Consider the following 8,382-nt stretch of genomic DNA (forward strand, 5'->3'; position numbering starts at 1 on the left):
GCCACCACCATGCGTCACCGTAGTGATAGTGCCAGGTTTCCTCCAGACATGATGCTGCCACCACCATGCTTCACCGTAGTGATAGTGCCAGGTTTCCTCCAGACATGATGCTGCCACCACCATGCTTCACCGAAATGATAGTGCCATCCTTCCTCCAGATGTGATGCTGCCACCACCATGCTTCACCGTAGTGATAGTGCCAGGTTTCCTCCAGACGTGACGCTTGGCATTCAGGCCAAATAGTTCAATCTTAGTTTCATCAGACTAGAGAATCTTGTTTCTCCTGGTCTGAGAGTCCTTTAGGTGCCTTTTGGCAAACTCCAATCTGGCTGTCATGTGCCTTTCCCTGAGGAGTGGCCACCGTCTGGCCACTCTACCGTAAAGTCCTAATTGGTGAAGTGAAGGACTCGCTCCGCCACTTCTCTACTAACCTCACCCCTTTCCAGTGTGTATTGGGGTATCAGCCGGTTCTGGCTCCTTGGCATCAGAGTCAGACGAGGCTCCTGCGGTGGACGCCGCCCATGTCCACCTTCAGCACGCCATGCTGCGCCAGAAAGTTGGTGCAGACCGTGAAGTGCTGCAGAGATGGTTGTACTTCTGGAAGGTTCTCCCATCTCCACAGAGGAACACTGGAGCTCTGTCAGAGTGACCATGGGGTTCTTGGTCACCTCCCTGACCAATGCCCTTCTCCCCCGATTGCTCAGTTTGGCCGGGCGGACAGCTTTAGGAAGAGTCTTGGTGGTTCCAAACTTCTTCCATTTAAGAATGATGGAGGCCACTGTGTTCTGGGGACCTTCACTGCTGCAGAAATATTTTGGTACCCTTCCCTAGATCTGCTCCTCGACACAATCCTCTCTCGGATTTCTATGTGCAATTCTTTCGACTTCATGACTTGGTTTTTGTTCTGACATGCACTGTCAACTGTGGGACCTTTATATAGACAGGTGTGTGCCTTTCCAAATCATGTCCAATCAATTGAATTTACCACAGGTGGAGTCCAATCAAGTTGTAGGAACATCTCAAGGATGATCAATGAAAACAGGATGCACCTGAGCTCAATTACGGTCTGAATACTTATGTAAATAAGGTATTTCTGATTTTTATTTTTAATACATTTGCAAAATGAAGGTGAACCTGTTTTTGCTTTGTCATTATGGGATATTGTGATGTCATTATGGGGTATTGTGATGTCATTATGGGGTATTGTGATGTCATTATATGGTATTGTGATGTCATTGTGGGGTGTTGTGATGTCATTATGGGGTATTGTGTGTAGATTGTATTAATCCATTTTTAGAATAAGTCTGTAACGTAACAAAATGTGAAAAAGTGGAAGGGGTCTGAACACTTTCCGAATGCACTGTATAGTTCTGATACTGTCCTTATCTCACAACAAAGATTTAATTCAAAATTACCTTAAAAGAAAAACGTTTAAAAAATGTAAACATTCTGAGCAGTCTTGTTTTATATCTATAAGGAGCTTTGAGTGTAGGCCAGGGTAACGCCACACCCTGTGGAACTGTACACGAAGACCGACTCCTATTCTACATTTGCAGAGCGTCCTGTGCATCTACTCACGTTCTTCCTGTACTCTCTTCTTCTACTCATATGTTGGCTGAAGCACACTTCCTGTTTCTGCACAGTATAATAATAATGATACATTATTACCCTCTATTTGGTTATGAAAATACAGTTGTTCCCTAAAGCCTATAATTCACTGGTAAGGACACATACAGTATAAGCATGATCCTGTGAAATACAAAAAATAAAACGTTTTTGTTCCAAGATGTTTACATGCCATTGTTGGCATTGTATAAATAAATAATAGTATAATAAATGACATAAAAGCAAAGACATACCCCGTTCCAATAAGATACATATCGCATGTCTCTCCTTCCTGACTATCATTGGGTCTCTGAGTTGTTTCCTCTGTAGTCAAACGTTCATATATGGAAGTCACCTCATAACACATTTTGCGTTCTGAATGCAATAGCCTGCTGCCTGCTGCCTACTGCCTGCTACCTGCTGCCTGCTGCCTGCTGCCTGCTACCTGCTGCCTGCTGCCTGCTGCCTGCTACCTGCTGCCTGCTGCCTGCTACCTGCTGCCTGCTGCCTAATGCCTGCTGCCTGCTACCTGCTACCTGCTGCCTGCTGCCTGCTGCCTGCTACCTGCTGCCTGCTACCTGCTGCCTGCTGCCTGCTACCTGCTGCCTGCTGCCTGCTGCCTGCCGCCTGCTGCCTGCTGCCTGCTGCCTGCTACCTGCTGCCTGCTGCCTGCTGCCTGCTACCTGCTGCCTGCTGCCTGCTGCCTGCTACCTGCTGCCTGCTGCCTGCTGCCTGCTGCCTGCTACCTGCTGCCTGCTGCCTGCTCTAAAACACATTACATGGTGTTCTTGGTAATTGCAAATAGGTTTACAGTAGACTGAATAGGTATGTTATGTCAACATATTACATATCAATGTGTGCATCATAGCTGACACTGCAGAACCTTCTTACAGGCAAACATGATTGTTTAAAACGCCTCTGCGAAATGCAAAATGAGCACAAATGTAGGCATTAAAAAATAAAAATAATAATTAATGTAATTCTACTTGCAAAGTGACAACTTTGTTATCGTGTATGCATGGCATGCAAAGGTTTGGCTGTTTCTGTGTGCTTTTCCATTCCAACCCGACCGCTTGGTGTGCGCGCGTGCGTACAGTCCTAACGTGCGTGCATGGCATGCGCTCAGAGACAAACGGAAAGAGAAAATGATGTTGCAGCGTGGAGCTAGCGCCAATGATTCGAAGGGAACCTGCCTCTTTAAGAAGACGCTCTCCTGTTGCACGGGGAGGCTGGCCCGGTGTTTTTCCACTAATGCTCACCCATTTTAAGAGACAAAGGTCAGAAAGAAAACCTTATAAATAAAATTTACCACCGTAATTCTCACTATTCAACACCCGTCCGCCGCACTACACTGAGAAAACAGATACATTCTAAAGGAAATAAAAGGAATTCAAGTCAATACAGGTAGGCTAACGGATCATCATCATAATCATCATCACCAACATATCCCTACCTAGGCTACATCTTTATGAGCTATATGCAAATTATTTAGAGTGCATACGCTATTAGATTCATTATAATAATTTATTTTTCTCCGATAGTGAATTTTATCATCTCTGTGTGTCACAATATATTGTTTAATCTCAAGTTTTTGGCGTGGTATGCCTAAAAAGTAACCTTTCAGCATCAATAATTTATGCATGTTCAAAGACGGTCATATTAAAATTGTCCTCTTACATTATTGATACCAGAACGTTTAGAACACATTTCCGTAAGGGTTGAGTTTTGAGTCTTGTTATGTCGACCTCATGCAAATATCCTCGCATTGAGAGAAGAAGGGATGAAGCGTAAATTTGTCTCCAAACTGAATCAAATAATGCTTTAATAACTTATTATTTTGTGACAACCTTAGGCTACCGTGAAAAACGTCATAGTTTTATACAATAGTTCACATGAATGTTATTCCACTGTTAATGTGTGGGTTTAATTTGACCTCAGAATGATTTCACTCTATTCTGCCACCACCGATTAATGACTAACTAAAGGACCGGAACAGTGAGAGAAGCAGTAACTGTGATGCTTTGAGTACTCAGCCTACACATTGTGTGCCTCATGTTACATGTCATAGATCAACTCCTGTTTGTACTTTCTAGATGCTGTGTGTGTACCCTCATTTTCACTATTGTTCCCGCAATCATTTAGATAGATAGTAAGACCAGACTCTTTCTGTCAGTACTCAGTAGCTCGTAGGCAGCAACACTCCAGCCTGGTCTCATGGACTACACGTAACATAGTAAACATAAATCTAGGATCCTCAAATTGGTATGATATGTTATGTTTGGTATGGTTACATTCAACAGAATGGGTAGGATGGGTAGGTGTATATAACGAACATCTAGCAACCCAAAGGTTACGTGTTCAAATTTCATCACAGACAACTTTAGCATTTTAGCTAATTAGCAACTTTGCAACTACTTACTACTTTTTAGCTACTTTGCAACTAATTAGCATGTTACATAATCCTTCCCCCAACCCCAACAACTAACACCTTGCCTAGCTAGCGTTAGTCACCTAGCTAACATTAGCATTAGCCACCTAGTCACCTAGCTAACATTAGCCACAACAAATTGGAATTTTTAACATCTCATACGTTTTTCAAATCGTAACATATCCTACGAAATGAATGATGGACATCCATAAATTAATACAATACCATACAAAACATATATTGTGTCCTGTATTTATATATTTTTAAAATCTCAGGCCCCTGTCCCAGCAGGAAGCCTTTTGCCTGTTGATAGGTCATAGTTGTAAGTAAGAATTTGTTCTTAACTGACTTGCCTAGTTTAAAAAAAAGTTTACATTAAGAAATATATATATTAATTGGAGTGGTTTGAGTTACATTTACAATATTACGTCTATCCCTGAGTCCAGGTTGTAGCAGCCAGCCTACACTGAGATGCGTTTAATAGCATGCCAACACTTTGTGAGCCACGACAGTCGCTCAAGTTTCAGACATTTAAATTGACATACATTAACTCCACATTATCCCGCTTGTAGTTAATTTTATGCGCCTAATTTCTTGTCATTTATTGTGCTCTCTCCCTGGCTCAGACTATATGTGTCATCGAGACTATTTCGATCGTTTCTGATGAATAGCAACTCCGATAGACGAGCTGATCTTTGATCCTGGTAGAAAGAAGGTTGCCAGGGAACATCAATAATTGAGGCGGTGTGTGGATGAACTGAACTTAAAAAGAGACAAGTCTTATCATGTTGTCATGGAGGTCTGTGGTCGTGTAGCCTGCCTGCGTATAGCTGGTCGAATACATTATCCTTCAATCGATAGTGGGTGTCATTGTGCCATGGATGGGTTATGGTTGGCATGGTGTTATGGTGTAACAACGCCTGTTATTGTCTGTCTGACGAAGATGTGGAATAAATTATGATTCAAAGACTACACCAGACTGTCATGGCAACTGGGCTTTGTTTATCAGCTTCGTTGTCTCGCTTTGTAGGCATGCAATCATTTTACTAAAAGAAGAAGGCTACTTTCTATTTAATTTCCTACATTCTTTTCGGGCATTTCTGGTCTTCCTTTTTCAGTACCTATGCCCAGCAACGACTGAAGACACACCTCCAAGAGTTTAAATCCGTCGGTGCGTAGCCTAACAGCGATTAGTGTAACATTGTGTCATTTGAAAGCCTATTATAAAATTATATTCCCTTATATGCCTCCCGCATCACCTAGTTTGTGCGTAGCTGGGAATGAGAGAAAAGAGCTGTAGGTACACTATTCCCAGCATATCATGGATAGACTACAGGTAAACACTAGCCTACACGAAGGTTATGTAAGGTTTCGTTTGCAGGTCTCTTTATCTCTGGGGGAATGGTTGAATACATGTCAGTGTAGAGGCTTTTTCTTTCTGAGGCAATAATTGGAACGGTTGAAGAACAAAGACAATTCATTTTACGTTGATTGTGCCGTTCGAGCGCGCGCGTCCTTGAGGAAGGAACGTAGAAGCAGACTAGCCTGTACTGTAAAGGGCTTGTGAAATGCATAGATAGCCCCTTATCTGATGATTGTAAGGAAGTGGAGCGCCACGTTGTTGCCAATTTGTTTTCCTTTACTTTGACTCGGCGCAGAGCAGTAATGTTATCCTATCACATGGACAAAAGCAAATAATGCCATCACTATTTAGTTTACCTTTCATACTGTATGTCCAGTTTCCTTGCAAAAAAAAAAAAAGATTTTATCTTGCTGTGCACGGTCATTGAGTCTTTCGAAATTGCTCACCGATTCGAAAATAGCTTTTTTTACGAGGTGATTGTGGGTATTTCCAAAATAGTTAACAGTGTCAATAAGGTCTAATGAGGTTGAACGATTTCTAGGTTACTGTAATGGTGGTTTCGATTGAACTGAGGTCTGTAGGAAAACTTCTGAAATCCACCCAGCCTTCTTTCCTTCCTACTGTAAGTCCTCGAGGACTCCTTTCTTTTCAGGAGCTTTTAGTCGTCACTTGTTGTCAACACACACGGAAATGAAAATAGGTGAAAATAGGAGTTCAACTATTAATCTAGCTAAGATAAAGCAACATCCCCACTGAGGGTGCCTTCAAGCTTTGTACAACATTATTAGACATCATTTTTATTTTACCTTTATTTAACGAGGCAAGTCAGTTAAGAACAAATTCTTATTTACAATGACGGCCTAGGAACAGTGGGTTAACTACCTTGTTCAGAGGCAGAATGACATTTTTTTACCTTGTCAGCTCGGGGATTCAATCTTGAAACCTTTCGGTTACTAGTCCAACGCTCTAACCAATAGGCTACCTGTCACCCCAAGGATGTTTTAACATGTTATGCCTACAGACACCAGCTGAGTATTGTCTCTCTCTCTCTCTCTCTCTCTCTCTCTCTCTGTCTCTCTCTGTCTCTCTCTCTGTCTCTCTCTCTCTGTCTCTGTCGCTCTCTCTGTCTCTCTGTCTCTGTCGCTCTCTCTGTCTCTCTCTCTCTCTGTCTCTCTCTCTGTCTCTCTCTCTCTGTCTCTCTCTCTGTCTCTGTCTCTCTCTCTCTCCCCTTCTCCCTCCCTCCCCCCTCTCTTTGTCTTTCGGAGCATGTGACAAATTCAATTGGTTTTGATCTATCACACGACATCTAGTGGCCCTTTGGGGTACTTTAAATCATCACAGGTATCTGTAATAATCTCTGTGTGCCAAATACATGAAATAATGAAATGTGAGGATTTTGAAAAAATAAATAAAAAATAGACTGACAAAACTGTAAAGCATTATGCTAAATATAAACCATCAACTTAGTGAATACCATTGGTGTTTAATATGAGGGTTTCAGCATGAACGATCCTTTCTATATTTTTTTACACTCTAATATTTGGCAGTTGTGAAAAAAAGAGTTACAGAAGGTAATTAAAAATAATGACATTGTCGATTAGATGCTTTTTTTCATTAATAATGCTTTCTTCTCTTGAACCATAAACACGTGGACAATATGGACTTTTAAATTTAAAACATTTTATACTATATATGAATAAAAAATATATATATACGTTTTTCTAGTAGAAATTACCAAAGTTTCGATAGATTAGAGTTTCTGTTACTTTACCAAAATTACTAAAGAATTCTTTGGTAAACTTTGGTAAATTACCGGTAGCTTTGCAACCCTAGGCATGCTCAGAGGAGCTAACACAAGTCTTCAGGTCTTAGGCAAGGCCTCTCAGTAACATTGCATTTTGATGAATCATTTTCGATTGAGTTTGTCTGGCACAGTAGAACCAATCACAAAACTGGCCAACTCCATCGTCTCTGGCACCCCAGGCAGGCTAAAGCCAACACTGGTATATTTCAAATACTACTTGAACTCAAGTCTGCTACAGGGCTGTGTCACCTGACCACAGAAATGTTGCCATCATGCATTTCAATAGCATGACAAAGTCTTCTGTGGTTTATAGTTAAAGAGGAGAGCATGCAGGCAGACCGCAACCCAACTTATCAACAACTCAGGCAGACCACATTCTGTACAGCAGATCAAACAGAGAATTCACTAAATGGGACAAACACCAACATGAGACTGCTTTGCAAAATTCTGCAAAAAATAATCCTCTGTGTACAATGTTAAACACCAAATAATGCATGCAGAGCAGAATCAGGCCGATACCTGCTAATTATCACAATCCAGAAAAGAGATGTTAAATTCTACAACCACCTAAAAGGAAGTGATTCCCAAACCTTCCATAACAAAGCCATCACCTACAGAGAGATGAACCTGGAGAAGAGTCCCCTAAGCAAGCTGGTCCTGGGGCTCTGTTTCACAAACACAAACACACCCTACAGAGCCCCAGGACAGCAACATAATTAGACCCAATCAAATCATACATTGAAAGAATTAACAAAAAAACAGAGCAAACTAGAATGCTATTTGGCCCTACACAGAGAGTACACAGTGACAGAATACCTGACCACTGTGACTGACCCAAAATTAAGGAAAGCTTTGACTATGTACAGACTCAGTGAGCATTGCCTTGCTATTGAGAAAGGCCGCCGTAGGCAGACATGGCTCTCAAGAGAAGACAGGCTATGTGCTCACTGCCCACAAAATGAGGTGGAAACTGAGCTGCACTTCCTAACCTCCTGCCCAATGTATGACCATATTAGAGACATATTTCCCTCAGATTACACAGATCCACAAAGAATTAGAAAACAAATCACATTTTGATCATCTCCCATATTCCCCTTTTGTACTATTTGCACATAGTTACAACACTGTATATAGACATAATATGAAATTTCACATGTCTTTATTCTTTTGGAAGAGAGAGAG

At 41.5% G+C, this 8,382-nt stretch overlaps 1 protein-coding gene across 1 annotated transcript in view; it reads left to right on the forward strand.

Moving 5' to 3' along the window:
- Positions 1 to 2,845: 2,845 nt before the first annotated feature.
- LOC139371450 (sodium- and chloride-dependent taurine transporter-like) overlaps positions 2,846 to 8,382 on the forward strand; it is a 39,616-nt gene continuing 34,079 nt past the window's right edge. Inside the window, exon 1 of the mRNA XM_071111872.1 lies at positions 2,846 to 3,009. The gene's annotated coding sequence lies outside the window, so the exon portion shown is untranslated. The remainder of the gene's footprint in view (positions 3,010 to 8,382) is intronic.

Source organism: Oncorhynchus clarkii, chromosome 17 (genome assembly GCF_045791955.1).
Source record: "Oncorhynchus clarkii lewisi isolate Uvic-CL-2024 chromosome 17, UVic_Ocla_1.0, whole genome shotgun sequence".
NCBI classification, from domain to species: Eukaryota; Metazoa; Chordata; class Actinopteri; order Salmoniformes; family Salmonidae; genus Oncorhynchus; species Oncorhynchus clarkii.